This window comes from Parasteatoda tepidariorum, chromosome 8 (genome assembly GCF_982258835.1).
Source record: "Parasteatoda tepidariorum strain Cologne lab strain chromosome 8, Ptep-v5.0, whole genome shotgun sequence".
NCBI classification, from domain to species: domain Eukaryota; kingdom Metazoa; phylum Arthropoda; class Arachnida; order Araneae; family Theridiidae; genus Parasteatoda; species Parasteatoda tepidariorum.
Window position 1 is genome coordinate 36245103 of NC_141762.1, and position 15984 is coordinate 36261086.

At 28.9% G+C, this 15984-nt stretch overlaps 1 protein-coding gene across 2 annotated transcripts in view; it reads left to right on the forward strand.

The window, feature by feature from the left end:
* Window positions 1–15984, forward strand: part of LOC107456656 (1-phosphatidylinositol 4,5-bisphosphate phosphodiesterase classes I and II) — a 384337-nt gene that overhangs the window by 131521 nt on the left and 236832 nt on the right. The window lies entirely within an intron of this gene.

Here is a 15984-nt window from a genome sequence, read left to right on the forward strand (position 1 = left end):
TAAATCAAAACTATTATAAGGTTGTTAAATCTTTAAAATATTACTAATTATGTGTTTTATGCGTGCAAAAATTTGCATGATATGGAATTATTTAAGAAGTAGATTTCTATCCGTATTTTATTACATCGAGAAATAAAATATAGTCAAAATAACCAGAATATGGAAAAATTACCATATTTTTGGCAGTATCGGAACAGAAAAAAATCATGATAATGTTTACCAAAGCACTTTGGTAATAATTTTGGTAAAATTAACTGTAAAATATGATTTTATAATATGTGATAAAATTAAGTAAATGCGATTAAATTTAGTAGTTTAATCATGATACCTTAGAGCATAGCATAAAAACCATTTATTCGGTTAAATTTATTTTTAACAGGAACTATGAAACAGGTACTATGAAAAAGCAGAATTTCCGGGTAAAAATCGTCACCTTATGGATGAAAAAATTTCTAAGTGGATGCTTTAAATATCGAATATTGTGGTTTTTATTACCTGATTATTATTTTTTTTCCAGCAGAAATGTTCTTATCATACAGTACGGCAATTTTATTGGAATTCTTTTCTCCTGGTAGTTATAAAAATAGACAAAACTTTGAAAATTGAATATTCACAAAACAAATTTTACATACATGTATGCTGAATATTCATGATTTATTGAATTGACAATGAATTGCTTCGAAATTTGTTTATATTTTTTAGCTATTTGCAACCTATTTTTAAACTCCAAATCAAATACTGGAACATCCTTTTGAATCTATAAGATTTATTTTTCTTAAAAATAGGTTTCATTAAACATTCAGTGTTGCGTAAAATGCAAGATACGTTTTAGTTTCCGAAATCAGAAAAAGAAACTGATAAATTAATTAAGTAGGAGGATTATTTGTAAAAGATTACCACGTTAACAATATATATATATATATATATATATATATACATATATATATATATATATATATATATATATATATATATATATATATATATATATAACAAGAGTATTAAAGTTTATTACATTAAGTTTGGAAAACTAAGTAAAAATAACACTCATAAGCTAAACAGTAAACAATTTAATCTATTTAACTATTAATAAGTTTAATAAATGAACTAAATAAAAACAAGATTGATAAAATGAATAAGAAAATGATGGAGGAGTGAAATACCAAGAAAACAGCGAAAGCAATTACAATAAAATTGATAAATTAAATAAAAATAATATTTATAAAATAAAAGTAAGGTTGAGAAACTAAATAACAAAAAATTGATAATATAAATCTCCATCTCCCTATACTCTTTAAGTGTTTACCCGAGAAATGTTTAAGATATTAAAAATAAGATTTTATATTTATTTCCGGAGAAGCTTGAACAGTTCAACTCCTAAGTCTCAAATTTGAAGTCCAATATGTAGGTAACAAGTTTCTAAGGAATTTATGTAAACTTCTGTCATAATTAAAGTTTTTCAGTAAAAAGATGAAAAATTCATAAAAAATATTTAAAAGAAAATATTTATCAATGAATAAATATTTATATATTTTCAATTATTCCTATGCGATAGAATATTTGAAAAAAAAACCCGTTTAAAAGTGCAGTTTAGGAATTATTAATAGATTTTTCATTTTTAGATTTTTGGATAATAGTTTAAAAAATTAAATTCAGTTTTAAAAATTATTATGATTATAAACAAAGCGGCTCTTTTTATTAATAATCTATACATAATAATAAACGCGGCTGTGTGTGTGTGTGTGTCTGTAATCACAATATATCGCCCCAGAAGCCTCGCCCGGGCACGAAACTCGGCCCATAATTGTGTTTTGACATTATGAAGAAGTATTTTTTTTCATTTTCAAAAATTTTGATTAGTTATTTAGTTATCAGTCATTTTGTAAGAAAATCTATGCTTTTTCGTCTTCAAAGAGCCATATTCAAGAAACTATTAAAAAATGCATATACTTTTCTCCACTCTTATAAATGTATGCTAATGCGAACCTTACAATTGAAATATTAATTTTCGACAACTTAAACTAATGATATACGAAGGAATTAGTAATTTAATTGTAAGATTCATTAGTTTAGTTCAGTTCATTCATTAGTTGTAAGATTCATTAGTTCATTAGATTCATTAGTTCGCATTAGTTTACATTTATCAAAGTGGATAAAACTTTAACTTTTGTACTAAAAATGTGGCAACATATTAGATACGTAAATAGAACGCTACACTTTGATATATTTATCGCTGTTCATAATTGTTATAATAAGTTTTTCTTCTTCTTTCCACGCTCTTTTTTTTTTCTTAAGCGAAGACGATAAGGTAAAATTATACTTGAGGATGCCCCTTGGCGAAATTGGTGACTTATGTTTGGCGCTATTCCTGCTTGCGCGGAACACCGTGGTAACAGAAATAACGGCCAAAACATAATGATATTTCAAAAAACATTGGAAAATTTCAACAAAACATCGGATAAAGCTTGCAATGAACCCAATATAAGCAAAATTAATAAATCCAATAAAAAGGATTTTGAATCGAAGCAAAGATTAATGGAGTAGGTGCAGAAAGAAAAGGAAAAAAAAAAAACAACTCACTTCTTCATTAAGCTTGAATATACTCAGATTTAGGTGCACAGAATTATCTAATAACAGTTAGATACTGTCTAAATTTATCGTGAATAGAATCTGTGTACCTCCATCGTCACATAAATTCGGCGAAATATGAATCGAAAATGGCGTTTGTGGTACCGATCTGGTGATGACATTTTTTTATAAAGTCCCTTTTTACGACTGCCCACATACCTTCGATCTTATTGACCAGAAGTAAAAGTAACCTTACCAGCCGGTATCTAACGAAGAACTAATGGACCTCTGAAATTACGCATACCGTTGAACATTAATAACGCTAAAACCTAAACCGTTGAGAATCACGATTGGGTTTCAACATCGCCCAGCTTGGCGATCAACCGCGATCACAACTTGGCGAGAATCAAGGGGCACCCTCAAATATAGTCTACCCGACGTTAATTTTTGTAGCGATATAGAAATAGAAATTGATACCATAAAAAATTATAGAGAAATAGATACCATAAAAAATTAATTCGTTTTCGTGTTATTTTCATGTATTTAAAGCAACTTTTGTATGCTTTTACAATTTCTGAGGCCTTTTTTTAAGAAAAAAAAAACAAGTCTCCACCTGATAGTTATATTATAGGTTAGGTTACCATAGCAAAGTTACATCTTCAAACATCCTCAAGAGCTATAACACATCTGCAGCAGAACTGCATATGAAGACAAAATTGCAGGACAGAAACACTTTAATTGTCCACTAATCTTCAGATTTCCTGCTATGTTTTAAAAAACTTTATTTGTGGAAACCTTTAGCGTGGCGGACAGCTGGCCGCCTTAGGCGGCTAGTATAAAATAAAAGAGAAAAAAGAACAAATTTTTTTTGTAAAGTTCTAATCCTTTTTTTTCCCGCTGTGACGCTTAATAAGAAAATTTTAAAATATGAAAAGTGAAGTATTCTTGAATCCTTAAATTATTCAAGGAATTAGACACAATCGAACGAAAGAAAATGGTTTCAGCATTGAATCTTTAAAAATTACAATAATTACAATATGATTTCTGTTTACTCAATGAACACATAACGTACTTAGGTAATTCATTAAATTAAGCTTTTAGTAATAATTTTAATTAATGAAAGCTTTTATGAACACATAAATGTTTTATACTGACAGTCATAAATAAACTGAAAGACCAATAAAAGTTCTAAAAGTTGATAAAAATAACCCACTTCAATGTGTAAAGAAAGATATTTTTATTTAGATATTTAAAATGCTTTTTCCAGTATTTAAAAGCATTAATAAATTTCCTTTTTTATCCTAAATTTTAAAAGCCCTGTACAAAGACGCCGAAAAAACATACATTAAAAAAATTGTAGCATTTACTAGAAGAAAAACAAAGATAAATAAATGAGTAAGCAAACCATTTTGATTTTTTGTAGGCTTGAAACACAGATACAGTTACAACATTTGACATTTTTTGCGAAAAACTAATGGTTGGGTTGAGAGATATCTTATTTCCCATCGTTTATATTTTTTTCCTCTCCGTGCATTATACTTGAGCTATCCATTTATATCGTTATCTTTGAGGGGGTTTAAGGATTTCGTATTTGATACCTTTTGATGTTGGTCTGATCTTGAGGTATGGTCAGATATTTGTTATTTTAATTCCTTTACGACTGCAATGTGTTTAACTTTGCATATTTCAATTCAAATGTTTGTAAATTACAATAATTTATCTTACGACCGATATTGAGCGTCTGATTCAAAAGGTATTTTTGATCACCAATGTTTATCACTAAAGTCTTGTAATGTGGAACTTAAAACAGAATATAAAGATCTAGAATCAAGCAGTAGAAATAAATGCTCCTTCATGAAGGGATTTTCTGAGTGGGATTACAGCTATGCAGAATTATGTCGGCTTTTATCTTTAAACCTATGCTATCTGTGGCTAAGCTGTTAGTATTGTTACAGAATTCATGAGAGCGTGGATATGATGAGTTTTTTAAAGTAAAACAGAATTAGATTTTTAAGGCACATTTGCTGTTTATATGCAATGATCCCGACAAACAAGATTTTTAAACGTAAACTAATTGTTAGTACAGTTAGAGAGAGAGTTCAACGCTGATGACAAGATTCCATTAACGGATATTATAAACTAGGTATTGAGCTGGCAAGATCTAGCGACAAAGAAAACTGTATGCGATAATGTCCTGGCGAAGGTCAACGCCCATCTCAGAGTGTTGTACTAACGATGATGATAAGGAATACTTATCTCAGTAGCCTTTTAACTTTGAAGCTAGGCCAAGCACATGCGAAAAATCTTGAATCTAAGAAAAAGAAAAAGAAAAAATAGATCTTCAAGAAAGACATTTTTAAGTAAGACTAAAGGAATCCAGATGAAGTGCTTTTGCTAATGCAAACCATCGGTATCAAATCTCCTGTGTCTTTCGTATTATGCTTTTCACTCATAACCAGCATACGTGTTGCACGGAGAGAAAAAACCACGAAAGATTCTCACAGTTAATCTGACAGCAAGGGGACTCTAACTCATCATAACCATGATTATTAATATATATTACATAACAAATAGTTAAGATATATAACATCGGTAGTTGTACAGATCGTTGATATATATATATATATATATATATATATATATATATATATATATATATATATATATATATATATATATATATATATATATATATATATATATATATATATATATATATTAATCATTCAACCATTCATTTACCTCATACATCTTATAATTGTTTTATTTTTCTTTCTTTTCCATTTTTCCACAAACAAGGCACAACTATGAAAGGAAGTAATTTTGCTTTCCTTCAAACTTTATCTAAAAGTTCTTTGAAGTCAAATTTTACTAAACCTTTTCCCCTTACTTTAGAATATCTATCTAACTTTATACTACTTGCATCTCAGAAGTATTATACAAAAATATAAGATCGAAAAGGATTTACAAGGGAACTTCACACCACCTAAGGCACAGTAAGGTAATAATAACTTCGATAGAAACTGAACTTCTTTACGTGTTAAGCCACGGGTGCTGTATTAAACAAACACCATATTGTACCTCTGGCATGTTTTCAGCAAAATTAAAAGAAAGTCTACCTTCTAACAGACTTTCAACGAGATGCTCAAGCTTTTATATTGCAGAGATGAATTTCTTTACTTAAATATTTTCTTTTCTCATCTTAAACATATCTTTTGTTGTCTTTTTTTCATTTCTTTTAACAGAAGAAGCTACCTGCCAGCAGTTTAATCAATCTAGGAGAGTTTTTTTTTATTTCAGGGAAGAAAAAGCGAAATATGTTTTAGTTGTTAGGAAGTGTAGAGAAACTATTAAATTTCGTAAATGTCAGAATTTTTTTGTTGTAACTGACTAAAAACAGGAGCTTAAAAAAGATTAAAATGTTTCAGTTATTTTTCATTGTATATGTACTGAAACATTTTTTGCATACTGGGAATTTTCTTTTAAAAGAGAGATAGTTAATGATTTTTAAATAAAAAGATAATTATAGTTTCGCGGAGATTTCTATAAATGAACAACAATTTGAAATAAGAAAAGTCTGATGCTTAAAATTAAATTTCTCAGGAACTATTAAACTGATTTAATAGATTTTTCCTATGTTAATATACTTTGTACTTTTTGAAACTGTACCAAGTACCATAGTATCAAAAGTGCTTTTACACAGCACTAAAATTAATTAAGCAGCATTACCATCTATAATGGTATGGCGATTTTTTATGTTTCTCCTTAATAGATTAGTGCGATTTCTTTATTAATTTTGCATTTTAGCTTGTCTGGCTGCGGTCAGTGTGCGGGTGGGTGACCACTTGGATCAGTCTGCGTAAGGACCGAGAGTGTGCGGTATTGGTCCTCGTTAAACTGTGCTACCGTAAAGTGCTCGACTTCGCGTGCAGGTCGTCGGGCTACCAAAGCGGGGGTGCCATCCCCTCTGCAGAGGATCAAAATTGGGATGGCATGTCTTCGAATCATCCTCAAGGATGTTTCCCAGACCGTCGCCAATAGCCCATTGTGCAGCTCTAGTGCGACGTAAATGAACAACAACAGAACAACAACAGCATTTTAGCTTGTAGTTTACTTTTTTAATTTAAATGGTAATTATTACTGAAACTAATTAAGCATCATTGGCGTTAATTATAGTGCTGTTTGTTTTCACGGTTTCTCTAAAAGAATAAATACCTTTTTTTCTTTTGCTTTTAAGTATATAGATTACTTTTTTTTTTACATAGATTTGAGCAAAAACAGCACTTAGGATGAATTTTTTTGCTAAAAAAAGGCAAGCTCTGTCACCAATAATTGGTAGGACAGTATGCGGCATCATAGCACCACTTATATTTAAAATTTTTATAGCCGTTTCAGAAAGGATAAAAAATAAATCTAAATAATTGCTTCGTAACTAAGTTTAAAAATACAAAACTATTCTAAACAAATATTTAACGTATAACTTACTAACAACACTAACAAAATGAACAATAACAGTGTTGACGATAGATAGAGAAATGTTCGAACTTATGGTACCACATTATAAAAACATTATTTTGTATCTCTAAAAGCTCTTGAGATACGGTAAAGTATGGAATTAAGAGAAATTAGCATCTAGGGATCAAAAGTTTTGAAAGCTCTCCGAACAAAACTATTAGTACCTTATTTCTGATTTTTATTTAATCCTCATATTTTGATGATGAAAATTCCAAATTTGCTTAAAAAATGTATGTTTATTTAGAAAAAGTAATATTGCAGCTGTGCAAGATTTCTTAACTTAATTAGTAGTAGGGAGTAATTCATTAGAGTATGTGAGATCAACCATTTGAGCCATAAAGTTTGACATGCAGTAAATGTAAATTTGATCATCAGAATGATCGTCGAGCTGTTTTTGTGTCTAACACATATGTTTCCAATCATGATATTCGTCACTGTTCATTTAAAATTCTTCCTGATCACCAATTTGCACTTTTAATCCGAAGAAAAACATGAGATTAGCATTACGCATTGCTACAATTTATGCCTCTACAGATTTAAAAAAACAACAATTCAATTGCTTTTTTTTTAAAAATTTTTTAATGATAAAATGTGTCACTTTTGTTAACTGGCAAACCTTTAACACTTCCAAGACTAATTTGTAATTATTTTCAAAGAGAAAGTTATTTTTAGGAGCACTTTTTTACCATTGATAATGTTACAAATATTTTTTTTTAAAAATTTGGCGAAAAAAACTGCTTTTTTAAAAAATTTTATTTAAAAAAAAATTCCTGTGTTCAAAATAATGCAAATTATGATCCAAAACAACGCTCTCCAAGGTAATTCACATCTTTTGTTGCTTTTAAGGCAAGGTCCAAATCTCTGACCCATATATAACCATTGGTCTGATCATAGACTTATACATTTTAAGTTTCGTTGTACGTGTCGCTTTAGATCTTATTAAATTCTATGGTGAAGAAGTTGTAGCGAAGAAGTTAGCTGTAGAGAAGAAGTTAGCTATAGTGAAGAAGCATCTAGTTCAGATCTCATTAATGTCTGTAGTGAAGAAGCACACAACAAATCGCACTGAATTTTTAGTGATTAAACTTCTTTTAGTTCTTCTCTGAAATTCACAAGAAAAATATCTAATACTAAACAATTAAAACTATTTTAAAACACTTAGGACGAAGTATCGATTTAATTCAAATGAATTTTAATTATACCATTCCAAGCTAATAATTTCTGAAATGTTAGTAACTTTGAGTTCTGATTAAATAGTCAGTTATATTTATGAAGCAAACATTTCTATGACTTAATTTTCTCATCACATATTGAAACTAAGACTCTTGAATATCAACAAAGGTCATATCCCTTGACCTATATGTCAATATAACAGTGTATTCAACCTCCAGTAGGCCTTGCTTAATTTCTTATTTCCCTTTTCTCCCATGTATTGCTTCATCTAGGTTCTGAACTACTAGAATCCTGATAAATCAGAGAGTGTAAATGATGAATATATTAACCCAGTGAGAAGGGCAGTAAATCGGATTACAGATTCATCCTCGATCTCGCAGAAATCAAATTAATTATCAAATTAATCTGCACAAATTTGGCGATGAAATAAGGACTATTCAGGCGAATGTCATATCTATTTATTGAAAATACTGATGAAATTTTGTATTCGCGTGTTTTCGTAATAAATACGAAAATATAATTGCGTCCTTTAGCTTAGTTTAAAATTATAATGAGATTTTTGTTTCATTTTAAAGGTTCGATAGCTGGACCTTAGAGGACAAGTATTGTTTCAGATTGAATGCATTTTGTGAATAGATTTTTTTAAAAACATTTTATGATTAGTTTTAAATCTGCAAATAGGAATCATTTTGAAAGCCCCCATTCTTAGCGCTGTTTTATGCTTATGCCTTTTTTTTAAAATTAGGATATGTGCTGATTATGAAAACCACGTTTTCAAAATCGATTATTAGCTCTAATTCAACGATTAAAATATCTTTGATCTTAGTTTTTTATAAGTATTATTTACTAGTTACTAACTTAAAAAAATTTAAAAATTTAAATTATTATATCCCTTTGCTGTATTCAAAAACATTATGGATACATAAGTATTTGCAACTTTCAATATATAAGAACTTGCCTTAACTTTGACAATTGCCTTCACTAAATCCAGTTCTCTTAAAGATAAGACGGTCTGAGCCTGAGCTTGACCTTTTAGAGTAGTTTTGGGGCTCAAAATTTCCGCTTCGTTTAAAAACGTTTTCAAGCCTAATATGGCAATTTTTATTTTTTTTTGCTCAATGTTTTTTTCAAATTTCTTAAGACAGCTTTTATTTGTTTTAAATAATTTCGGGATTAGATGCACTCGGGCATAAGTTTAAATTTTCAACAAATAGAATGAAACCTTGAATTGAAAAAATAGTAAGCTTGGTGACAAGGAAAAATTGTATCATCAAATATAAATTCTTTCATAAATGCTTGCAGTATGTCCTTAAAAGCCTAGTGACCTTGTCGTTTTTTAAATAGAGAAAGATAAACAATAAAAAAAATTATAATAATAGAAAAACAATGTAATAAAGAATTAATAAAAATTAACAAGAAAATCTTAAATCTCTTCCTTCTTGAATTTCTAATACTTTTTGAAACATCTTTACACGTCAAAAGCAAACAAAGTGCTTTAAAAAACCATTTTTTTATGTTTTGAGCAAAATGTTAAAATAAGTCTAAAAAAAATTTATTTTGCTAAATTTTGCCACTTCGAAAGTTGAATTTTTTTAATGATGGGGAAGTTAAATTTATTCTAAATAATTTAATTTTCTTAAAAGCGAATAACTTTGCAAAAAGTATTTTTATTTTACTATCGATTGAACATAAGGCATATTCCAGAAAAAATTAATTATAAAACTTAACTGAAGTTATTTTAAAATTTAAGATCAGAATTTGACCGAAATGTGGAACTTATTATACGTGTATTGATGTACTAAAAGCAGTAGCAAAAATTTATTCATCAAAGTATGAAATGTCTTAAGTTAACTTGGAGGCTTAAGATTCATATTTTTGTTGTTTTAAACATACATTTTTTTTCTTTTTTCTTCTTTGTCCTTGCTAGTATAGTGTATGTACTTGATGTAAAATGACACTTTTTGGGGGGGATGGTGTAAAATAAGAAACGACTCTCTTTTTTCAAAACCTTTTATTTATTCCTTTAAAAAATGTAATTTTTATTTTGACTTACTGTTCAATGCCAGAAATAGTTGATATTAAAAATTGTTTTCTTTTATTTTTCCACCATATGCCGTCTGAGTGGCTTATTTTTATTCCATGTAATTTCTGGTATTACATTAATTCTAAGGAAAGATCCTCGAATCTCTAAATATATTTTATGGCTTTTAGTGTCGTAACTTTTCTTACTCATTGTTGTTTTTCTAAGAAATAATATCTAAACTCTCTAAATATATCATTAAATTAAAAAAAAAAGTAATTTACACTTTTTTTCGCATTCTATTTATTTCACATTAACAGGAGCAAGAATAATAAAATTGTACAATATACCATCTAGTTTCTATTGAGGAAAACAAAATAGTCCATTCAAGGTGCTCCAATATAATCATTTTAACTTCTGAACTCGCGGAAATATATTTCAAGCACTTCTGCTGATGAAATTTAAATTGAATTTCGTGTTCACTGTCTTAGGCATTTTCATTGTTACGCTTTATTGTGACAGAAGAAGCTATACATCTTTCGAAGATAAAGCTTGTAACCCCCTTGTGGAATCTAGAAATTTTCATACTGTTCTAAGATGCTGTCGACAGCGATGACACTGTTCATATTTCAATGTCCGCAGTCATGAAATATCTTTCTCCAAAAGTTTCCTCTCCTTTGATTTATATTCCCGATGTTTAGGAATTCTTATTAAAATCAAGTTTGTAATAGCGATTCTTGTACCGAGGAATATTAATTCTTAAAGAATATTCAGGTTTTCTCTCTGAATTGTTAAATAAGTTTAAATGTTTAGTTGATTTTTTATGGGCTTGCTTAATTTGATTTAAAAAGGAACTTTTTCCAGCCAAAATAGGATTCAAATATATAGTTGCATAGTTAACTGTAAAAAATGGGTAGTCAAATAACACGAAACTTTCTTTATTGTTAACGAAACAGTTTTCTGTGACGAAATAACTATCTCTACTTCTGGGCAGAAATGAATTTCGTCAAAATGAACACTAGGAAGATGTGCCTAAGGAAGTCATTTTAAATGCTTTTAATTTCAATTAGAAAAACAATGATGTATATAATGACACAATTTCTTAGAATTTTGTACAACATACAATTTTTTATTGTTAATATTTACTAGTAACTTGTTATATAATTGTAAATAATGTAAGAAATATTAAAAATTAATTTTAAGCAAATTTCTCTACACATTATTTATTCTTTTAAAATCCAGTAATTTTGACTGCTTTTGGACAGTATAGGTATATACTAAGTTTCAGTCTTTCTAGTGTTTAAGACGAATTTCGTTATTCTATTTTTTCAAAATAAGAATCATTGCGCCTTATGTATTTAACTATTGTGATAATCACTTTAACGTGGTCACTATGTAGATGACGCAACACAACAAGGGCAGGGGGATAAACCGAGAGATAAATTACACCAATGCCCGAAGCGGTCATTCTCAAAATTAACGAAATACTGCTGAAAGGTTTCTGCATCATCAAAAGTGAGAATTTTATATATAAGTATCGAAAGAAAGTATCATGAAATTTTCATCGAAAAAACAGAACAGAACGGATAGAATTGAAATAAATTACACCCATACCTAAAGTGGGATTCAAACCCGGGATCTTCTTGGTACGAGGCCAGTACTTGACCACCATACAACCCTTAGACTTGTTTGATTACTTTATTTTTGATTGCCTAGTCTTCATTCTAGTTTGTCATTCTCGTTAACAATCTTCCACATTGCTATGCAATATAGTTCCGAGTCGAGGAAATATTTTCGTTTTTTGTTTGAGAGTTCGCGTTTTTTCACAAATCACTTAATTTCGTGATGAAAAGATTCTAAAAATTAAGGAAATGCAGCTTAAGGATTGCTGAATCGTCAAAAGTGAATGTTTTATATCTGAGAGTATAAACTTGTTCTAAATGTTTATTTAAATAAAAAAGCAAACAAAAATAGTTAAAAAAAGTGTAAATGGCCTTGCCCTTTTGTGCAATTAATATGCAGTGTGCAAAAAAAAAGAACATCTGATTTACTTTTGAACTAATGATCATATTTTGTAAAATTTTTATTTTTGAAATAATTTTTTCTAATGATTGGTATTTAAGCTAAACTCGATTGCTCTTTCGACCAAATTTTTGGGATCATATCTCCCAGATTGTTTACATCCATTCTGATTGCGGCTATTTTGAGGTTCAGCAAGCCAATCCATTAGGAAAAAGTAGTAGTAGTAGTAGAAGTTAATTTACGTCGCACTAGAGCTGCACAATGGGCTATTAGCGATAGTCTGGGAAACATCCCTTAGGATGATCCGAAGACAAGCCATCACAATTTTGATCCTCTGCAGAGGGGATGGCACCCCTGCTTCGGTAGCCCAACGACCTATTAGGAAAAAGAAAATACGTTTTTGTGTCTGAATTTGCAATTTAAAACAACGTCTGAATAACTGATTATCATATTTGAGTTAACCCCTGTGAACTGCTAAGATTGAATTTTTCAAACGTGATTGAAAATTATGCAGAGTGTTCCGTTTTGCCTTTTTTTTGTTGTTGCTCTGCACGTTACAGTTAAAGCTCCAATACTTATTGTTAGTGCATTTAATTATGTAGGCAAAACATCTGCAAGAAAGTCGAAATGTCGTAACGAGTGATTAGTTTGTGTTTCAGTTATATTGACTGAAAAGTAACGTATTAGACCGTTAGCTAAGCTGCTGTTAGGAATCGTAATGGTCATGCATTTTCATGTTTATTTCAGCATCGATACTTGTCAAATACTTTAATGTTATTTTCTCTATTTTTATTATTAAAACAAAAAATATTTTTTTCCAGAAATCGAAATTCTGCTGTACAACCATGTTTTTAAATAGTATGTCTAATGATTAAAATTTAATGACTGTCAGAGAACAATAAAATTCGCGACATATGGAACACTAACACTAACTATCCATAATGTTTACAAGTTTTTAATTTTTCATAGCATACAGTGGAGTTATTAATTAAATTTTAACGAAAATCTGTTTTTTTTTTAAAGAATTTTTTATTTATAGAAAAGATAAAGAAAAATCTCCTGTCTTCGAAAAAAATAACACAAAATGAATTTTAAACAAAGGAACGGTAGAAACGTCTTTTCGTAATTACGAAAATTTAATCAAATGAACCGGATAAACATTTTTTTATTTTTTTATATTTGTTCAAACTAAAGCATATACGTTTTAGAGCATATAATTTATTTTTCTAAACGCAGTTCATTATTTTGTTGTTTTCATCATTATTTTTATTCCCGTTTATTATACTTTTTGCTATTCTATTTTTTTGGAATAAATATAAAATACAACTTTGCTTTATCTTTGAAGTAGTACACTAAAAATATTTAAGTAATGAATAGTTAAATTTAATTAATTGCGAAGAAGATAAACTTCAACGGTACTTATTATAATTTCCCTCAACCCTCTTTGTGATAAAAAATAAAATTATTTTTATCGAGACATATAATTGAAAAAAAAATTACATTGTTTGAAAATGGTTACAGTTTAAATACGCATAAAGTAAAAATGCAACTTTGCGATAAATATTAACTCCAAAAAATACATTTTTTTTTTAAGATTGAGTAGAAGGTAAAACTTAACATAAATTATTGAAACTCCCTGCAGTCCTTTACATGATTAACCCATTTTAACTCAAGCATAGAAACTTCATAAAGTGTGGTATTATTTGCGTTGAAATATGCTTAAATTATAATCATTAAAACTTATTAACCATTACGATTTTGAAACCGTTTACAACTAGTACTGATAAAAAAAACATGAATATAAAACTAAACGATATTTTTAACCATTTACAACAAGCAAGGTTTCACAACAGAAAAAAAAAATATTTGAACATTCAAGTTGGGTTTTATGTTAGGAAATGGGCATTAAAGTTAGGTTGTGGTTCAGTTGTGTTTTATCAAGGGAAAATATTGTGGTGTCAACGCTGGGAATCGAACTCCCGTTCTGTCAGTCATGAGATAATCGGATTAGCCCACTCGGTTGTAATATGTAATGGTTGTAATATGCGCGCAACTAAATGTCCTCATTAGGAGGCCTATTCGATGTGATAAAATTTTTGGTTGTTTAACCGTATTAAGTGAAAGCAGTTAAGAAACAGTTTTCTCACAGTTAACAGTTTGAATACCATCTTGTTTTTATGGGGTTATTTGTCTGTTATATTCGAATATGATAAAATAGCAATGAAATAAATTGTCATTTTATCATTTTTCCCCAGAAATTTCTAACAGTTTAACATGTTTAAGAAAAAAACATTCATATAATTCATATAATAATATGAAATATATTAACTCACAATCATAAGTTAACATGGATCAAAATGACTCCCTCTGTCAGCGTCACACTAAAGGTCGTACCAGGAGTAAAGTACCATATCTTACTAAGTATAACAATCAAAACATGTTAAAAATAATGAATTCATACTTTTTTTTCTAATGCCGTCAAATTATAAAAAAATGAAATAAAGTATTATAATAATTTGCCTAGTATTGCAATTTTTGTTTTGAACCGGAACTATGGAAACTTAGAACAGACCAAATTGAGTTAATGCTTCAGATTCCATTAAATTATCATGTCTTACCAACCTATTCCATATGGCAAGAAAGTTGATGCTTCCTTTTATGTATAAAACATGTTAATAAATTACTGATCAAATACTGAAAGGAGTTAAAAATTTTGTTAAATTACCGTACTATGTAGTAGGGACATTTCTGGTAAATAAAATAAAACATAATTCTGGTAAATAAAGAAAAATATATACATAAATTTATTATTTAAATCCATCATTTGGTGATTTTTCCTTGATACGTTCATATGATAACGGCTTACTTGAAATTTCGGTTTCCAAAATTGCAGTTCATATTACCACGCATTTACTAAAAATTTAAAATCTGAAAAGTATATTTAACCAAATAAGTGATTTTCATGCCATGCTCTAAGGTTTCGTGGTAAAATTACCAACTTTATCACACATTATTTACTGTTAATTATACGAAAATCATTACCAATGAGCTTCGGGGAAAATTAGCAAGCCTTTTGGTATTTCCATAAGACCAGAAACACGGTAAAATTTACATATATTTTGGTAGCTTTAACCATGCTTTTTTTCTCAGTGTAGTTTGTAATCAGGCTGTACTACTTACTACCCAGAGTATGTGTCAAATTTTCCGTAACTATCACCGAAAAAAAAGAAAATAGGAAGTCAAAAACTAAAATCAAATGCAGCTTGGCTTAGCTTTCTTCGTTTTTTTTATTAAGAAAAACATAATCTTTATTTTTTATGATTTATTTCTAGAGACTGCATTTTGATTCAAATTGATATATAGGTATCTGAAAAATTCATGTTATGTTTGTATACACGCTAGAATAATTTCCTAATGTTTATTTATTCAGAAAACTATCCCATACTTTGCTGTAGGTTACGTCAAAAAAACATTTTTGACATTGACGCATCACCTTAAGTCAACAATTCATGCTCTAAAGAGTTGAAAAGATAAAGAAGTCAGTAGATATAAAGTTGGGATAAAAAAACAATGTTTTATCATTTCTTAACCTTTAAAAAAATATAGTTCGACCAGTAACAATCACATTTTGATTCTTTGATTATCTTGGAGGGTTCAAGATCGATAGGATCCGGGGTCTCCTTCCC